A 21,147-nucleotide genomic window follows, 5' to 3' on the forward strand; every position below is an offset into this window, starting at 1 on the left:
CAAATTAATCTGTTTGTAGCATCTTTTAATTTAATTTTAATTTCTTCCAGTGGGTAGAAGACCACACAGTCTTTAGGTAAAGCAATTAAATACTGTGGTATACAACACTACTTAATAAGATACCAAGTAAATTTTCATTTTAGGTATTCAGTAGTCATCATGAATTCAGAAAAAAAAAAAGATCCTACAACTATAATGGTAAAAAGAGTTAGAGTGGTTCACAACAAAAGGGAGAGTGTATGTATTTCTGAAGATAATATTTATTTCAATGAAATACCTACTACATTAGAATCATATGCACACTTTTTCACCATCTATGCACATTTCAAAAACTTGAATCTCAAAGATAAATCTTTATTAGAAATCTGTTCTACTATGTTTTCCTTGTATTTACAGTCTATCCCAAGACACAGTCTGCCATTGTGGGGAAGTCAAGGTGGCAGGTTCTTAAAGCAGCTGCTTACATGAAATCTGCTGGCAGGAAGCAGAGAGAGAGTATACCATTCTTGCTAGTGTTTAGCTTGGTTTTTCAGTTCTATCCAATCCTGGATCCCCTGCTTAGGGAAGGGTCTTCCCTAGAAGTAATATAGGTCATCACATGACAATTAAATCAAGATAATCCCTCATGATGATCTCAAAGCTTAGCCTTAATCTACTCCCTCTTGTGTTCTTCCTAGAGATTACCTCTTTGGGGATTCTAGGTTCTGCCAAATTGGCAGTTAACACTTATCATTACATTCTCTCAATGCTTCAGAGTACATAAGAATTATAGCACCTACAATTGTAGGAGTCACTGTACAATAGTCATTAACATGCCCTTCTGTGTCACAGTGCACACCAAAAGACATACCTGGAGTACTGGAACACTTGATAGTTATCTTTCATGCATTGTTTTGGTCACCCATCCTACTCCTACACTTCTGTACGTGACAGCAGATATTGATTAGGGTACATAGGCCTATCAGGGGAATTACTTTCTTTCCTTTGTGTTAGTGATGTCCTCTGATGTTAGTGATGTACTTGGGTAATGTACCCGGAGCCCAGCGAGCTCTTTGAAAAGTATGTGCAATATATATAAATCTGCCCACTTTCTCAAGAGTTATAGGAAGATGAAAAATATAACAACTGTACAAAAGTTTGATAGTAAGAAGTTAATTAAATTCCTTGATTTGCTTACCTATCCTATTTGCACATTTGGATTTTTAAATCATCGACATTTTAATGGCAATTGTAATTAGTGAACAGTCTTTAACTCTGTTGCTATGACAACTCTCTTCAACCTAATGCAATAGACTTTGTGGCTTTGTTTACCTCTCTGATGATAGTCTGGGGCTGAGTCAAAGGCTATCTCCTCTGATCATTAAGATGACAAGTGCTTCAAAGCTCTTCTAATGAAGGTGTTATCTCATGTTACTACTTAACCAAGCTTCAAACTTGCAAACAGATTTTTTTTCTAAAGTGCCCTTAGCCTTCTGTTAATTATTATTCTACCAGTGCCAAATGCATCAAAGACTACTGTTTCACAAACTAGCTTTCCTTCTATCACTACTATAAAAATTTTAAAGTTCTATCAGAAATTATCATATATAATATTAGGATTATAGCTGCCACTTTCTGGGAATACTGTTGAATATATTAGTGGAAACCAAAGCACTTGAGACTCTGGTTAAGTGTCAGGCTTATTCTCACAAGAATCCAATAGTGTTCAAGATATCCTTCTTGAGCACATAGTGCTTAAAAATGTGAGCCCAATGACTGAATAAATACAGATGTTTTATAATGTTATTACCACTGTTCTTTTACACCCATAATTAATAACTATAATTTTTGTCTACTTTTTCCTCATGCTTAAAAGATACTATTCATTGACACCCAGAGTTTGTTAATCATCTTCAAAATATTCCAGAAATCTTCTCTCAAAAGTTGTTTATAAAATACACAGAAGTGTAGACTCAGGTAATTTTAGAAAACATATACAAAATACACAAACACACACACATACACACATACCACATCATCAGTAACCTGTGGGGAAATGCTTCCATCTTTTCTATTAAAGAGTTTAGCTGTGTTATGTAGTGTCAGCCTCTAAGAACAGTTCAATCTATACCTTTGTGGTTTTGTGTCTATGTAAAACATTTCACAGTCTCAAGTTAAGTTTTCCAATGTTTTTAAACTAAATATAATCATCATGCTTTGCTGACTCTGTTTTTCTTTTGCTATAACTCACACTAAGGGTCTGATGTGAAGAAATACTACAAGTCTACAATTATCTACGTGCTATATAAACTGACTTTCAGTTTTAAGGGGTGTGTATGACAACTTTGTATTAAGAAAATTCATATTCCTATAATTGTACAATGGATTTTCAACCCAGAAACATCATTAGTGTTTGCAATTAAAAAAAAAAAGCCATGTTCCAACTTCGCCTGAAAAAAATACATGGGGATTTAACTACTAGGCAAAAGCTGTGGCTCCTGATTCTTCCCTGAGATGCTAAAACATACACATGGGCATTTTGTCAGACCCTGTAGAGTGTCTGCCCAAAGTCAAGCACATTGAAACATCAGCAGTAGCACACCCTGCAAAGATGCATATTCATCCTGTGCAGTGGGTCTTCGTTTTTCATTTATCCTTTAATTTGTCTGTTATTACTTACAAATCTTCCAAAGCTAGCAGAACAACAAAGCCAAGTATAGGAAATAAGAGCAAGAAAATGTTGAAGGGATTAGAGTGCATATGAACGAGATACAAAGTGTCAGATCTGTATAGCTGAATCCTCATATAGAAATAGCAGAATTCAGAGTTTAAAGGATTAAAGTACTTTTGCCATAAAGTCCAGAGTTCACATCCACAAGACACGCATTAAGAAAAAAAGAGCCAGAAAATACTCCTACTTTGTATTTTCACATGCCAGCTAGGCTATGGCATATGCTGTGGGAAAACAATGGACCCTGAATAAAACAAGAATGAAGATGTTAGCCTAGGTTGTCCTCTCACCTCCACATGCATTTCTGGGTATACTGTGCCTGCTAGATTTTGTTAAGCTGAAACAACCTAGCATCATCTCAGAGGATGAGTCCTCAGTTCATAAAATGCCTTCATAAGATTGGCCTGTAGGTAAGACTGTACGTATATTTTTTAACAATGATTGAAATGGGCAGCCAATTGCGGATGGTGTTATCCATCAGAGCCTCTCTGTCAATTCTTTACTCCAGGTTGCTGCCTCGAAATTCTGCCTTGTCTCCCCTAGAAGGTGGATTACAACAAGCTCAAGATGAAATAAACTTTTCTTTCCAAAGTTGCTTTTGGCCTAGATGTTTTACATAGGAATTGAAACCCACCACACACACATGCACATGCATATGTACACACAGACACACACACACACACAGACACAGAGAGAGAGAGAGAGAGAGAGAGAAAGAGAGAGATAGAGAGAGTACAAATCTAAGATAAAACAAATCCATATTACAACATTATTCTCACAGAAGCCTTCTAGGAAGGGCTAAAGTTTTAAGTAATCTCAAGCCTCCTGTAGAAAAAAAAAAGCTGCAAATAGAGCTGTACCAATCATCCTACATCACAGGCTAATTGTACTTGGATAAAAAAAAAGTAGGATTGGAATAAATTTGTGGTCAAAACCAATTCTTTATATGTCATGTTCAAGGATGAAACCACAGGTGTGCACTATGATAAAGTAAGGCCGTATGAATCTGTCGCTTTGAATTTATAATATGTTTATAGTGTGAAAAACTATTTTGAACTTATTGTGAGTACCCTTATGTAACTCCCTTTTGTGTAACAATATACCTATGTGTTAATGTTATGAAGAACTTTTTTTCTAAGAAGGTATAAGTTGCCAGAGAGAAGAAATAGTGTGGCTTTTGAGGACTCTGCTCTATCCACAAATGTATATACGTATATGTCTATTTGTCCATATGCATCTACATAAATATGTGTATTGGTATGTGTGTTTATATATAAGTTTGCATGAGCTCTTTTGGAATTATTAGGACAACTGTTTGGGCCTGAACAAAGTGTATATCTATGTGTCTTTATGTGTGGTTTTTTCCTTATCTCTTTTGCTCATAAAGAGTTATTAAATTTATAGCCTATCACTCTGACAGCCAGAGAGAATGGAACTGGGACCCAGCAACTGAGAGAAGGAGGAAGAGGAGAAACCTACTCTAATGTATTTTCTGTTAACTGAAATAGACCAAGAAATTCCAGTAAATAGGCACAAAGATGGCGAAAGACTGACCCTTGAATGAGAGAATAGGGTTATTAACTGCCCCTGCCAGTGTTCCAAGGGCATTAACAGCCTTGGAGAGATTCTAGCACAGGCCAGACCACCAGGTCATCATGTGATGGCTGGGACTAATGCTTAGAGCCAGTGCTTTTGAGCCACAGACCTGTTTACACGGGGCCAGGAATTTCTCAGAGGAGAGAAAGAAACTGTCTCCAAGGAGATGGAAATCTCACTGAAGGGAGAGTCCTAAAACAAGGGTCAGTGAAAGGACAACACAGGGGTAGCTCTGAGCTCAAGAACATGACCCTGGGATCATACAGACATTTACTATGTCCAGTGGAGGATAAGGGCTTACCAGTTCTGGGCTAGCAAGTATGGATCTCCTGTGATAGCTGAAGTGGGATGCAAACCTGCAGAGTTTCTGAATCAAGGTCATGGAATATATGATGTGTTTATAAAAAGGTAAAAAGAGAGGGGATATGTTATCTATGGGAGAAGGGGATGCCTCAATGGGCCCATGCCAAAACATCTCTTCCCCGTAAGGAACAAGCCATATATAGTATAGAGCAACGTTTATTCCAGGCATGAGGTTGGGAGTTAAGAGGGTAGTAGAGGCAGAGAAAGGAAGAGAGAGGAGATAGGAGTGAAGTAGAGGCTGACCATAACATGTGGAGAGATGGGGAAGGGAATGGGGATGTGAGGAGGTAGGGAAGAGCCCAAGAGGGCAAGAGAGAAGCAAAAGAATAAGAGAACATGAGAGGGAGGAGGGAGCAAGCAGTCCCTCTTATAGTGGGTCAGGCCTACCTGGCTGTTGCCAGGTAACTGTAGGGTGGACCATACCTGGCTATTGCCAGATGATTGTAGGGTGGAGTGTAGATAGAATGTGAACAACCAGTGTCCACTTAAACTGTGTGTCAGACAGGGTTCTTCCTCCTTTAAGTTGTTAGGTCAAGCGTTTTGACACAGCAACAAGAAATTTAATTAAGAAAACATGAGTACCTGAATAGTTGCAAGGGTCCATCATGAAAATTTTATTAGAGGTGCCCAACAAGAGCAAAGTCACTTTCCCAAAGAACATCAGGCACTATGTTGAGGCAAGAGTGCAAAAAATAACTCAGTTAATTTCTAGATTTCATGTGCTTTGGGAAATACTTACATGTTATACTCAGGGCATGGTGTATTCATGTGTTTGCAGTGACTGCATTTGTGTAATTGTGTGTTTGCCACAGAACATATGTTTGGGAGAAGAGAACATGTAGTAGTTTGTTCTTTTCTTCTGTGTTGGGACAGAAAGCATGTCCTCATACTTGGCAGTAAATTCCATAACTCACTAAGTCATCACACTGAATTATGTCCGAGCAGTTAGGGAAATGCCCACATACTATATGGGGATTATTTCTCTTTACTGTTCATACAAAAACATCAGTGGCAAATTCTTTCCTGTGTTTGTCCTCCTATGAGTGTTGGTGTGTTCAGTGACCCCCACACATGCTCAGTGACATTCACATATTTGATGCACACAAAAATGCATTACATAGATTCTGAAGGTCATATTCTTCCAGGCAACTGTTTTACCAATGGAGATATCAGATTTTATTTAGCAAGAATATATGAAGCTTGTGTGTTTGCTATATAAGGTTCCTATTTTAACAATTTTACAAACCTTCAAAATGTGTGCCTGTATACCAGAGTTTCCATGAATACAACTATAATCTTGAATTCACTCCAAAGTATAAAAAGTTCTACCTCTTTTACTAGTTAAAACTTGACTGGTACTGAATTATTTGAAGCATCCCTGGTATTTGGTCATCACGATAAGTATCCTAGTATTTTGGGGATGGGGCATTATTCACAGGGGCAGAAATCTGCCAAGGTGACAAGCTGGTATTCAATCTTAGATAATGTTGGGAACCACTGAAGTGTTTTAAGTATTGATAGGTGGCATAATTTATTGTAAGTATGCTGCTCAGAATTATAGGACATTGGGTGAAGTATCAGATATAAATTGTATGCCTAAGGTTGTTAATTTATCTTTTAAGAAGCCTTTTACTAGTTCTTTGCGAACTTCACGTCATCCACCTTAGTGCTGCTCATCTCTCCCTCTCCTCACACCAACCATCTACCCTTGCAAGCTCCCCTGTAACAGGAAGAAAAATAAATCTTATTGTAGAAGCTGTACTCTGGCACAGTGTGTCCCATAAGCCCACTTGGTTTGGGTTTGGGTTTGGGTTTGGGTTTGGTTTGGTTTGCCTTTTTAGGGAGTATTAGACTACTAAACATTCAGATGTTCACAGGTCAGAACACTGAGCATAGGCATAGCATCTTTACTCTCTGGTACCCACTGATGCACACATGACACAGCAGCTACCCGGGGACATGGTTAATATATCTTTTAAGCCACTTCTTTGCATTCTTTCAAGTTTGTTAGTGTTGGTTTATTGAGATTAATATTTATAAAGTCTACAGGTCTGTTAAAACTCCAAATTGTGTGACACCTATGACCTGATGCTGCTCTTGTGTGAGCACACAAAAACCTCTGTGCCTTCTTTGGGCTGGAAACATACGGACACAGACTGATGGTCTTACCCAAGGCTCCATCCTTTGGTGAAAACCATAGTTGTTGATATGTATCTGTAAATTAAGAAGCAGTTGTAAGACAAAGATGGATTGAACCAGGATCTAGTATTACATCAGTTACTTTCCTGAGTTTGGGTTGTATAAACTTAAGAGAGTCTCTCTCTGTGATACAAGATATCTCATTTGTTAAACTGTTCGAGCTACAAGCATGAGAACCTGAGTAGGATCACCAGAATATATGCAAGCTAAGTATGGTATGCATAGTTGTAATCTTCATGCTGAAGAGGTGTAGATAGGCAGATCCTTAATGTTCATTGGAAAGCCAGACTAGCCAAGTAGCAAGAAGAGAACAAAATTGTGACAGGAGGAAATATGAAGATAAATTGTAGAGCAGAGACTAAAGAAAATGTCATTCAGAGACTGTCCCACCTGAGGATCCATCCCATATATAGTCACCAAACACGGACACTATTGCAGATGACGGAAAGTTCTTGCTGTTAGGAGCCTGATATAGCTGTCTCCTTAGAAGCTCTGTCAGAGTCTGATAAATATAGAGGCAGATGCTTTCAGCCAACAATTAGACTGATCTTGGAATTCCCAATGGAGAAGTTAGAGAAGGGAAATAAGGAGCTGAGGGGTTTTGCAGCCCCATGGGGTAGAAAAAGTGTCAACCAGCCAGACCTCCTGGAGCTCCTGGGGACTTGACCACCAATCAGAGTACACATGGAGGGACGGACCTGTTGCAGGAAATATATAGAGCTAGCCCCTGCACCAGGTGATCTCACTTACTCAGTCTCTTGGCCCACCAACACATCATGCCAGCCTTTCGACTCCACATGGCTCCCACTGGGCCATCTCTTAGACAGTCCCTCTCCCCCGAAGTTCTTCTTGATTTCACACAATGCCCCTTGTACCCCTGGTTAGTCATCTCAACACCTAATTACCGGGTAGAATCATAACTCTTAATGTTTAATTTACCAATCAGATTTATGTATCAATAATAACACAATTTACAAAATGCCAATATAATAATTTCAGAGCCAAAAGATAATGATAAAGCTTCAGCACAATTATTCTAGCCTCCATTCTGTTTCTCCACATCAACCTCCATTTTGGTTCTCTCTCCCTTCCTCATACCTCTCTCTGTCTCCTCAACTCCTTGATCTGCCTCCCTTCTCCTGTCATATCACAAACCTCCCACTGCCCTAATGAGATTGGACAGGGAAAATCCTGGAGCAAGGACCCATGCCTCTGGCCACATATGTGGCAGAGGATGCCCTTGTTGGACATCAGTGGGAGGCACGGCCCTTGGTCCTGTGGGGATTTGATCCTCCAGTGTAGGGGAATGCCAGGGTGAGAGTGGGTGAGTGAGTGGCTGGGGAAACACCCTCATAAAGGCAGGGGAAAGGGGATGGCATAGGAGGTTTCTGGAGAGGAGACCTGGAGAGGTGATAACATTTGAAATGTAGATAAAGAAAATATCCAATTAAAGAAAAAAACTAGTAAAAGACAAAAAAAATTATGTTTAAAGTTAACTATTGACCTTCACACACACACACACACACACACACACACACACACACACACACACATACATTCTTCAAAATGGTGTTCTCATATTTAATTGCTAAAATGTATAACAGCATATTTACATTTTAAATTCACTAACTAAATAAGCCTTGAACCCTGGTGCCATTTGATAGAGGCCCTGATGCCTTGTCACTTTGAACACATTCATGAATCTTAGAGGTTCTTCAGCATAGAGAAGATAGACCAATATTTTCGTCTATCTTAGCATACTGAGGGGAAAGAAAGGCAAAATTTAAATAAAAAAGACCAGAGAAGAAGTTTAAGGTACCTCTATTTCTGATATGTGATAAGAGAGAGAGAAAGAGAGAGAGAGAGAGAGAGAGAGAGAGAGAGAGAGAGAGAATGGGGGAGGGAGGAAGGAAGGCAGGAAGGCAGGAAGGCAGGGAAAGAGAAAGAAAGAAAAAGAAAGAAAGAAAGAAAGAAAGAAAGAAAGAAAGAAAGAAAGAAAGAAAGAAAGAAAGGAAGGAAGGAAAGAAGGAAGGAAGGCAGGCAGGCAGGCAGGCAGGCAGGAAGGCAGGAAGGCAGGTAAAGAGAAAGAAAGAAAAAGAAAGAAAGAAAGAAAGAAAGAAAGAAAGAAAGAAAGAAAGAAAGAAAGAAAGGAAGGAAGGAAGGAAGGAAGGAAGGAAGAAAAAGAGGAAGAAAATAAATTAAGGACATATGATAGTGAGCTTACCTTTCAACTAGACAAAACCTAGAGTTACCTTAGAAGAGAGTCTCACTGGGGAACTGTCAATATTGGGTTGACCTGAGGACATGTTTGTAGGGATTGTCTTAAGTTAATTGGCATGGGAAGACCCAGTCTACTGTGGGTGGCATAATTCCCTAAACATGAGTTCCTTGTTTTAGTTAGGTTTCCATTGTTCTGATAAACACCATAAGAAAAGGGTATATTCCAGCTTATAGTTAGGTCAGAGCAGGAACTGAAGGCATGGACCTAGAGGCAGGAGCAAAATGGAGACAATAGAGAAGTACTACTTACTGGCTTGTTCTCATGACTAGATCACTCTGTTTCTAATGCCACATAAGATAATCTTCTGAGGAGTGTTATTGTGTACAGTGAGCTGGACTCTTCCATACCAATCATTAATAAAGAAAATTCTTTACACTGTCGTCTGGTAGGGGCATTTTCTCCATTGAGGTTCCATTTTCAAAAATGACCCTAGCTTGTATCCAGTTGAGAAAAACAAACAGACAAACAAACACACAAACAAAGAAACAAAGAAACCAGATAGTTCTTAATCTAATTGAGTGGAGAAATGAGGGAGATTATAAACAATCCATCAAGGAGGCAGATGTACATTTGTTTCTTTGGCTGTGAATGTGACGTGCTTAGCTGCCTCAAGTCCCTGCAATAGTTATTGCTCCACAGCGGGGGATCTTGACTTGGAATAGTGAACAAAAATAAGTTGTTTCTCACTTAAGTTGCTTTCTTGTCAGGGTATTTTGTTCAGAACATCAGAAATGAAACTGAAGGGGCATAGGCCTACAAAGTATTATAATGTTGAAAAGGCTCTTGGGCTGTACAGGAAGGAAAGGAAAAAGCATGAATAGGGGACTTAAGTATAAGCTACTGACTCCCGCAGAGGAATATTAAGAATCAAGTAGAATTTGCCTTTGTGTCTTTCCAGCCATCTACGAGGCTGTGAGGTATACAGACATCCTGTGAGGTATACAGACACAGAGGGAACGCAGCTGGGTTTTTCTATATTGACTCTGATGGCAGAAGGCCACTGGGCCCACTCCAGGTATACAGCAATGTTACTGGTAAGAGCCATGACTTTGAAGCATGCTGAACCTCAGTGACTCGTGAAATAAGATAACAGAGGGTTTTGAAAGGCACACCTGAATATACAAAAAGTTACAGGACTAACATAATGAGAGAACAATGGTATCTTGAAAAATAATAGGAACTAGCTTAATTAATTTCAAGACAAAAAGAAGGGATCTCAGTGGTCATAGCACTATTCCCTGAAATAGGAATGAATTACCAAATGTTCCCTCTAACACTTATCAAGGGCAACTTCTCTATTAAAACTCAACGACAGAAAGAATGTGTAAAAAATAAAACAAATAAAAACAAAAAAAAAAAAAAAAAAAAAAAAACCAAGGCATGAATGTTAGTAGAAAGTTCTGATTCACAAAAGGGAATGTCATGGTTCTATAGAGTACATATCTGGGTGGTCTTGCTATCTTGAGCTTCAGTGGTTCATCAGTGAAATCAGAATGAGATGATGACAGTTGTGAGGATCACAGATAATGATGAATGTTGGATCAGCTAGTGAGAATATTAAAAAACCCTCAGCTTTCACCTCAAAAGTGCTACAACATAGTTGGTTATAGAGTGTGACTGTGGCCTGAAAACATAGATTAGGTTACCAATTGCATATTCTATCCTGATAATGGTTTCATGAAGATTTTATTGTGGTAGTTGTATAACAACATACTATTCTTTGAGAAGGTTAGGCAGACTCCATGACAGATTTAAAACTGACAATTCAGGAAACTAGGCCTAAATTTCTGTTTCCAAGAACTGTGCAAGTTCAAACAAGTCCAGACAAGTCCATGCAAGTCCAGGCCTCAGAAGATGCCCTACCACCTGGCCTTCTGCAAGCACAATAGATCAGCAACAGTTTGCAGACTTCCCCAGCAATAGTTTCTCACCTACAAGGCTGCAACAATGGCTCTGGAATGACCCTACAGATAGAGCCAAAAATAAAACAGAGATCACCTATATCTTCCTGTAATTCCACTAATGTACTATAAATCAGACCTTCTAGCTCACCTCCAGGTCTCTTCATCTTTGTAGATGGTAGACCCAAGCATTCCAGAATTCTGCAGAATCAAACACTCTGTGCATTTACATTTTATCTGAGGCTGGGGTATCATTCTTTGGCTAATCATAGACCCTTACACTATATTCTAGTCAAACATCAGGTAGGAGGATTTCAGTAAATCAGGAATATCTTTGCCCTGAGCCTCACATGTTTTTGATGAATCTCTCAGTCTTTGGGGTCATGAAAATTAAGGGTCTCTTATCATACATCTGTAAAACTCTGTGGAGCCTTAGCTTACCGAAGACCCCTGATTGAATCTTGTGGATCCGGAATTGATGCAAAAAGCATGAGGAATTTATTGTTCCAGTGCACTGGGGTCATCCCCCACCCAAAGGAGAGGCAAGTTTTTATGTTTTCCAGAGGCAGAACAGAGCATCAGCAACTAGACACTCTTTAACAGATTGGTCTTTAGGGAATGAGGTGACAAGGACTTTCCTTGTCTGAAAGTGAGCAACAGTCTGTCCTGCGGAATGTGTCCTCACCCTCAGGTTTGTTTCCACCCTATGGTCTGAAAAATGTTAATTAGCCTCTCCCTTCCAGAGGGGCAAGTGTTTCATGACCTTCCCAAAGTTTCTAAGCTGACCTTCTCATTCCCCCCTTTTCTTTGTGCATGCTTCAATCTTGAAGCTACTGTGGATAGTTATGCAGCTCATATCCCTGTTCCTCTGTACTTAGCTCTTGATATCTTTGTCTCAGCAACATCAACTGTACCATCACCTATGTGAGCTTTAATAAAAGGAACTAAGCAATTCAGAATGTAAGGGCCAAAGGTCAGAAGCAGGAAAAAAATGATTTGGGGTCCTAAAAAAAAAAAATACAGAAATCAAGGTACTAAACCAGGGGGAGCTGTTAAACCAAGAGTTGAACCAGCCCTGACTGTTTTCTCTCTCTCTCTTCTGCTTGGCTAACCCTTCTCTCACCTTGGCCACTGAATCTTTAACTACCCTCACAATGGTCTCTATTATGTCTTCCTAGTGTTTCATACCCCTAGGTAGCATAGAAGAAATGGTTGGCTCCCTAACAGTGATGAGCTTGCTTTTGGCTTCTCACATCTTGGGGATTTTGGGTTAATCTCCAACCCAAATATGCCCCAGCAATTAAAACACGACTCAATTAATATGAATACTTGCTGTGTGCCTAAATTGAGCAGATCTACCACTACACTACCATCATCCTCATCTATGAGACCCCTTAGAACTTGGGTTTCTTAAGGCCATGTTCTTCTGCTTTGCTTTTCTTCTTCTTCCTCCACCTCCTCTATGTTCTCTTCTTCTTCCATTTTCTCCTTCTCTCTCTCAACCTTCCACTCCACCTTTCCTTTTATCAGCTCTCCTTTTATTGTACAAATTAAGGAGGGAAGCAAATTTCCAGGAAATCAACTGAGTGCTGACTCATTCCTTGTTTGAAGCCATTCACAGAAGAACAGAATTAACATCAACTATAATTAGCCCCAGGGCTAGCCACAACATGGGGACAGTCACCAGATACCACATGGGTAGTGGACCAAGCCACATCCCCAGTGGTTGAGAGCACCTACCATGTCACCCTGGTAAGGTTGTGGGGGCTGTTGAGGTTCAACACCAGAAGAATCATGTCAAAAGACTGTTGCCCTTCTTCCTCCATTTTTAGTCAAGGGATAGAGGGTATGGGACACCCATTTCTACAAACTTTCCGATCTATAGCCAGCTGTGCCTGCTTGATGCTGAGCCTTCCTGTTATACAGGTCGTCTGAAGAGAAATGCCAATAATGCATAGTCTGATTTCCACCCCTATGTGTGAAGACCATGGGCTTAGAAGAGGAGGCCAACCGTTGTCCCTGGTGGGGACCTCTTTTGCTCCGGTTGCCCATGTTGAGACTTGTATCCCCTTCGGGTGGTAGAATATAGGAGTAGAGGGCTGATGGGAATGGGACCAATGCAGCAGCATCCAACTGGGTTGTTAGGGGAGCACTAGGGGCAAGGGCAGGGGTTACAGAGGAGGAGGAGGATCCAAGAAGAGGAAGTCTGCTGTCAGCGGATCCTGGAGAACCTCTTCTTCTAATCAAGCTCTGTGGGCAGCAGGGTCTTTTCCTGGAGCACCAGAATCCTGCTGGGAAGGAAACCCCAAACCCAAGAGGAAAGATCAGCTAATAAGTCCCCCCAGACTACAACATAGGGCATTTGATCAAGATGGGTAGAAGACCCAGCCCCGAAGACTTTCCACTGGACAGCCACAACAATAGGGAGGTCAAAAGTTCCCTCCCAAGGCCATCCAACTTCGAGGTGGGCTATTCTGAAAAGTATAGCTTCTGAAGCGTCTTCTTCTTTACCTCCAGTGACAGCTTAAGTGTCCAACACTGGAAATAATCCCAATGACTCAGGACAACCCAAAGCGAAGTGGAGTATTGCTGTCCCTTGTCCAAAAAATTCATCCATCCTAGTCCAAGAACATACAGAAAGACAATTAAGATGCAATCAAATCGCCCCTTTCACAGGTGGAAGAATCCAGCTAACCAGGTGACATGGCCGACTCATGCTGGTCCTGGTCTAATAGATGGGAGTCTTTCCAAATCCTTCCAGGGAATCACAAGTGTCCTCCAGTTTCCCTGTTGTAATGACATTAAGGCAAGTGTGCCTGTCACTGTTGACCACCCCAAACACTGTGGGCTCTCTGAGCTCCCTAATGCTTGTAAGCAAACTGAGGTTTCAAACAGACTTACAGACTCAGACTTTGATAAACAGCAAGATAACCAAGAACCACAGTACAAGCTGGAGACCTCCAGTGTCCCACATGGGGTTGTTTCCTGGCCAATGAACCAAATATAATACTCTGATGAGACATAGCTTGCCAGGGACCCCCAGAGTGAACAACATAGAGCCACGGATTGATGCAAAAGCAAGAGGAAATTAATTTATTGTTCGAACACATTGGGGTCATCCTGCACCTGAAAGAGAGGTGATGACCCTGGGCAACCCATTTGGCCAAATTTTGTACAGCTTCCAGGGAAAGAATAAAGCAAGAGCTATTAGGCACAATGTGATTTGCACAGTTGTGGGGAATTACAGGCTGGTCTTCAGTTGAGCTGAGGTCTGAACTCCTGTGGTGATAATTCACCTTAATGACACAGTAGGTGATCCCTCATGTTCCTGGAACTTTGGCCCCTCCCTAAGTTACCCCCCCCCACACAGCCCCCACAAGAGAAGCATGGTCAATAGTCATGTAGGCAATGGCCCAAGCTTCTGACCTTCAGGCTAAACTCCTCCCAAGTTACCTAGCAACAGTGAAGACAATAAAAAGGGCTGTTTAGCCCCACTTCTCTCTCTTACTTGTCTTCTTCTTACCCCTCACTCTAACCCCCATCTCCTCTCTCTTTGTCTACTCTCTCCTCTCCTCTCCTCTCCTCTCCTCTCTCCCTCTTACTCTTTCTCTCTAGCCTTGCCTTTCTCTCTCTCTCTCTCTCTCTCTCTCTCTCTCTCTCTCTCTCTCTCAACCCTCTTCTACCTTCTCTCTTTCCCCCTGCATTTCTGTAATAAAGCTCTAAAACTATAGAGAATCTCTGCTCATCAAGGCTGTCCACACTCTCACAGGTGTTTGGAACCTCTTCCCTCATTCCTCTCTCCTATAACCCTGGTGGCTTTAGCAAAGTAGCTTCAGGGTCCTCTGGCCACCCCCTGAAGAGTGGGTCAGAGACTTGGATGCCCACCCAGGAAGAGTAGAAGGTAGTAGTAGCCTTCCCATACCTGACAGAACAGAGGATAGGTAAACCTCTGGCAGTGTGTAGGTCTATTTCCCTCCCCCCTTCCCCAGGACCCCCATTTTTTTGGTTTTTTGTTTGTTTGTTTTTTTTTTTTTTTTTTTTTTTTTTTTTTTTTTTTGGTTCCTACACACAATAGCATTACATTTTTACATTTCAACTGATTTGTTCTTAGGGAAGGAGGTAGTAAGGGCATTTCTTGTATTCAGAGGGCCAATGGTTTGTCTATCCTGAGGAATGTGTCTATGTGGTCTGGGCTTCTTTTATCTTCAGGTGGTCATCGGATGGTCCTCACTGTGTTCTGAGGAATGTAATTAGACTTGTCCTTCTGAAGGGGAGTGGTGCTTATGTGCTCTATGACCTTTCTCTTCCATGAAGGGAACTATAAAACTATGGCCTTTCTCTTCCATGAAGGGAGGGGTCGGGTGGAATTTTCCAAAGTCCTTGATCTGACCACTTTTCTAGAAGTGTCTACCTCGGAAAGTCTTCACAGCTAGTATATTTCTGGGGTTTGTCTAAGAGTTCAAAGAAGAACTTCTGGGACCAAAGGGTTTTTAATTAAATAAACATAAGTGAGAGTGGGGAAAGGAGAGAGGGGAGAGGGGAGAGGAGAGAGGGGAGAAGGGGAGAGGGGACTTCTTCTAAATCACCATGCTGTACCCCATGCTCTAGGAGTCTAGAGAGAAGCTTCTGGTAAAACCTTATCAAAATGAAACACAATTAGAGTGAGAGTCTCTGGCTACATTTCCTTAAAACTCAGATTGCCGTCAGTTTTTGCACATTTACAACTTTTTTCTTATAATTCAGTTTGCATTCAATGTGTGCATTTTTCTAATATGAACATTTGGCCACTTATTAAAATACATTTACTTCACAGCTGCACTTTTTTTCTGTTATTCAGTAAATGGCATATTTATATGCAATGCTGTTTGTGTAGATCTTTCCTATCTCTATAGAGCTAATTCTAGATTCACATGTGTAGGTTGATAGAAAAGAATTACAAGGAGTTTGTAGAAAATGTTTAGGCACATTTCTGAATCAAAATTTGTTTTTCATTTTCAAGCAGCTACTAATCCATTTACAAACTACCTTTTTAGTCTCCCAATCTTGCAGCCTGGCTATTACGATGCTGCCATTTTCTCTGCTTGTCAGCAGCTGCTGTTTTCATTAAAATTCATTAAAGAATGCATAATGGAGTATGTAGATAATTGTGATTGAGGTCCCTCTAATATTTCTAGCCATAATTGTAGAGTTTTATTAAAGTAATAGATTATCATTCCAGCTTTTGACAGCAAGGAAGAACTATATCAACACAATTTGCCCTCTGTTGTTAGCATTGCTTCCTGAAGTTAGAACAGTAGCTGTGATTTACTCATTGTCTACATTCCTGCCTGTCAGTCGAAAATGAATGAAAGTCACTGAGAATATAAGAAGAGATACACAAGAGAATCTCTTTTTCCTTACACTTTGTGTGTGCTTACATTATTGTACAACTGTATTAAAAAGCAAAGTAAGTAGAATTTTGTTGTTTGTGTCATGGTGTTCCTAATGCATTCTTGTACTGGCATTCATCTACTGACATCATCCCCAAGCAATCTACTTCCAATATATGTAGTAATAAATATTTAATATCCCAAATCCGAGTTGCTACCTCACTCTTTGTTTATTGTATTCCCAGATGAAAGACACACTCATACTTTATATTTACAGTATGCCTTAAGCAGCTCAATAGCTGGGCACCTGCCTATACTCCATGCTGTTATTATCTTCTTCCTATCAATAAACCTGAGTTATAACTTACTATATTCTATGTTCCATCTGGGCTGTTTTTAACTGTTAATTGTGCATCCCTCAGGGCCATGTTTTTTATGACTCATCTAACCCATGGAGGCTTCTACTTTCTCCTCTCATGTATAATCTTCTTTCTTGTAGTCCCAAGCCCAGGAAATCCTAACTATGTCTCTTCTACCCAGCTATTGGCTGGTGGCACCTTTATTTACCAACACAATTAACTGGGGGCAGTGTCACTTATCATCTACATGATAGTCTCTGAGGCAACCAGTTTTGGGGGCCCAAATTAGCATTAGAATATAAGCAGTGCTGTCACTCATGAACATCCATACTAGTAAAGACAGAACACACACACACAAAAACACACAAAAACAGATATATAGGCACACATACATATATACACTTGTGTGCAGAAACACACACAACAGAAAGAATGTATAGTTTCCATTCTTCTACCAAATACCACCACAAGAATGAGAGGCCAACATCTGAGATTTGTTTTAATTAAATAATCAGTTGCTTAGTCATCATTGCAAAATTAAAGTTTTCAACATACCAAAGAGACAGCACAATCAGTAAAGTACTTGTTTTCAAGCATAAGGATCTAACTTTGTTCTCTAGCACAGTATTTTAAATTCTATCTCAGCTTGCACCTGCTTATACTGCTAGCACTGGGGAGAAGAGTAAGGTGAATACTGAGGGCTCACTAAACAAACAGTCTAACTCAATCAGCAAATTATAGAGCAATGAGAGACTTAGTTATAAATGCAAATTTTTGATGCATAAAAGAGGATGCTACTTATTGTCTTATAATAAGTAGGATGAACACCATCCCCTCTTCCATATAGAAAGGATAAAGTGAGTGAAACAAAAGCATCAGTCACTCTCTGCTTCTTGATTGTGGATCCAATGTGACAAGATACTTCACTCTCCTGCTACTGAGGTTTCCCTACAATGCTCGGTTTTAGCCTTGAAATAAAATTTTCCTCCTTTAATTTACTTTTGTCATGGTATTTTATCAGAGAAATGCAAAACTTTCAAGACAGCAAGGTGTTGTCCCTGGTAGCCTATGTAGCTTTGCAGAGAGTGTGGATAAAGACATTTTAAATTATTTAATTACTATGAATGAGAACCGGCATATTAAAAAAGACCCCCCAGATAACATTACATATAACAGAGACAATGTCATTTATGTTGTGACAGCCTTGTGAATGTGAGTGTCAACTGAAATATGAATTAATCTACTATCACTGAGTTTCCTTTGTGTATGTTTCTTCAGAACCAGAAAACACACAGAATAGAGAGACAGACTAACATTTGTTAACAGCTGTCTTCTGGATGGGAGATGGTTTTGTAGATGACAAACTTGGCATACAGGTGTAAGGACAAGAGTTTAGATTTCCAATAGTCTACATAAAAATGTTAAGCAGTTGTGGTGACCTGTCTGTAATTCCAATACTTTGGAGTCAGGTACACAGGGTTAACTAGAAACACTTGTTAGGTAGAATAGATCAATTGCTAATTCCAAGTTCAGTGAGAGACCTTGCTTTAGAAAACAAAAAATAAAAGAAAAAAAGAGAGAACTGAGGAAAATAGCTATAAACATCCTTGAGTATCCACACACATATGGAAACACATATTTACATGTATATAATACAAACAGATACAGAGAGAAAAAGAGACAGAGACAGACAGACAGACAGACAGACAGATAGACAGACAGATACAAAAAGAGAGATAGAGAGATGGGGAAAGAACTGTCTTCTTTTGGTATTAGAAAAGCAAAAAGTAAATGGTTCCCTTTGCATTTTTGCTCAGTGTGAGGAAGTATCTCTGCTGTGATATTGATATCTTCACATATCTAAATGGAGGGTTATGAAATACTGTTTATTCTGAGGACCTTGGGGTATATCTCTGGGGAGTTTATTATCGTTAATCCACATGGTAAAGTGTGAATCATGGATAATTTTATATTTTTATTTGAGAAATAAGAGGCTGTAAAAGATCAAGATTACCATCATTCAATAATAAAAGTAACACATTAGAATTGAATGTAGATTTGAACATGTTACCACTTTTTTCTCCAGACTGAACCTAAATAAATTGGCCACAAAATCCTTCCAAGACCTCATAGAAACTTTTAATACACAGACTACAGATACATGTAGCTCTGTTGGTAGAGTGCTAAATTAAGCTTTCAGTAATTCCTGGGTACCCAATACTGCATAAAGTAAGCAGGCATAATGTATGTATGGAACAGGCACTGGAGAGATAGAAACAGGAAGTTTAGAAATTCCTTGTCATTCTTGGCTATATAAGGATTTCAACAGCCGACTAGTTTTTCAGTGCATAAAGGCACTTGCCAAGTTTGATGGCCCAAATTCAATCATTTTGATTTCATAAACACATCGTGTAATGTGGGTGCCTATATATTCCCCCAACATAGATGTGTACACACATAGAAATAATTGTTTGTTTGTTTATTAGGTTTTTAGAAACAAGGTTTCTATGTGTCTCTGGCTGTCCTGGAACTCATTCTGTAGACAGGCTGGCCTTGAACTTAAAGAGATTTGCCTGCCTCTGGCTCTCTAGTGGTGGGATTAAAGGCATGCAACACCATTGCCCATATGATTTATTTATTATTATTTTATCAGAGTGAGATTTTGTTTGTTTCCATGAACATGTTGCCATTGGCTTATCTTGTGCCTGTGTAGGCTAGAATAAGCTGTTACATCCCTTGAAACTTGAGTTTCAGATGGATTCATGCTTCCATGGGGGATGTCAAGTCTGGATCTACTGCACACAGAGACGGAACTCTTCAATACTGAGCCATTTCTCCATCCTTATAAGAATTATTTTAAAAGCATTAAAATGTCCAGTCTGATGGCAAGAGACCCAGACAAGGAACTTATGAGGGAAACAAAATGAGTCCTTATAAGATCACTTCAAGTACTACCCACAGCATCTCTTCTCAGAATATAATTTATAATTTGACTTGGAAGTATTCTTGTCTCTGCATTCAACAGAAATAACAGTGAACCTCAATGAGTAAAATGGCCAGTTTTGGACCCAAGTCCTCCAGGTTTGCTCTTCTGCATGTGTGCCTCAATGAGAAAGCAACACAAAAAGTCCTACTCCCTTAAACCAACTACTTTTCTCGATAGGGTCTTATGTGTGCAAGCTGGCTTCATACACACTGTGCTGCTCCAGATGATCATGAGCTCCTGATACTCTTGATTCCTTACATAAAGTGCAAAAATCACAGGGTTGTGCCAACATATGTGGTTTATATGTGGATGCAAATCAAACTCAAGTCTTCTTTCATGCTGGATAAGCATACGACTAAGTGACCTAAATCTCAGCAGTCAGCTATACACTCATGACTTCAGTGTCCATAGTATTCATTCACCTGGTAGCCCCCATTCCAACCCTGTGTGCAATAGTAAAAGATAGACCTACCTATCCTAGACATCAAACATTTTTTTTAATCATACATCTATAAAATATGGTTCATTATATATGAAATCTATTCCACCACCTTGGTAGACCATGAAATAGATTTACTGGGTCTTTTTGATCATGTCATCCTTTTTAAAGCAAGGGGGAAAAAAAGAATATATACTTCTTTAAAAAGCTACCTAAATAGTAAAGGCTAGAGTGAACTGAGAGGATAAATCACAATCAAGTAGGGTGTCTAGATGTCATAAATATGGCTGACACAGGCAGGTGGAAGAGTGATTATGGATGGGATTCTGTGTACACCACAGCTAATATAAGGAGTGCAGTGGCCTGGAATAAGTCATGTGTGTTCTCACAGACAATCCCTGCTATAAAAGCATCTGGCTGTGGTAGGTATAACAGACAGAAATGCATTCTTCTCTAAGCAGCTGGGCTGCCACTCTTGGGATAAATAACAGCTACTGGCAGAACTCATGGATTTTAAAGGAGGAAAAAATTTCTTTACACAAATTTTCATCATTCCCATTATAAAGATTTAAGGGAAAGTGAGCCATACATCCCAGGTCCTTGACTTGTTTCTAATAGTAAAATGATCTGGCTTTAACTGTATAATCTGTTCTAACAAATACCTATTCATCTATGATTTTGTTAATTTGGCTTTTCTCTCTCTGTGTGAGAAAATTTTAGAAGTATACTCACTTTTTCAAAGACTTCAATTTGATTGATTAATATTATATACTTACCTTGTAGTCTCTGTTTTATTCATTTCCACTCTAACATTTATTGTGTCTTGCTTCCCCCTGGGATTGAGGTTGGCTTCTTGTTTTTCTAAAGACTTACGGGGCATCATTAGGTTGTTTCCCATTAGATCTGATTTTCTATGAGTACTTATTACTATACAATTTGCTCTA

At 39.6% G+C, this 21,147-nt stretch overlaps 2 pseudogenes; one reads left to right on the forward strand and one right to left on the reverse strand.

Moving 5' to 3' along the window:
* Gm18728 (predicted gene, 18728) overlaps positions 1-21,147 on the forward strand; it is a 429,487-nt pseudogene that overhangs the window by 258,525 nt on the left and 149,815 nt on the right.
* Gm23965 lies at positions 6,513-6,654 on the reverse strand (annotated as a pseudogene).

The sequence above is a fragment of the Mus musculus genome, chromosome 1 (assembly GCF_000001635.26).
Source record: "Mus musculus strain C57BL/6J chromosome 1, GRCm38.p6 C57BL/6J".
Lineage (NCBI taxonomy): Eukaryota > Metazoa > Chordata > Mammalia > Rodentia > Muridae > Mus > Mus musculus.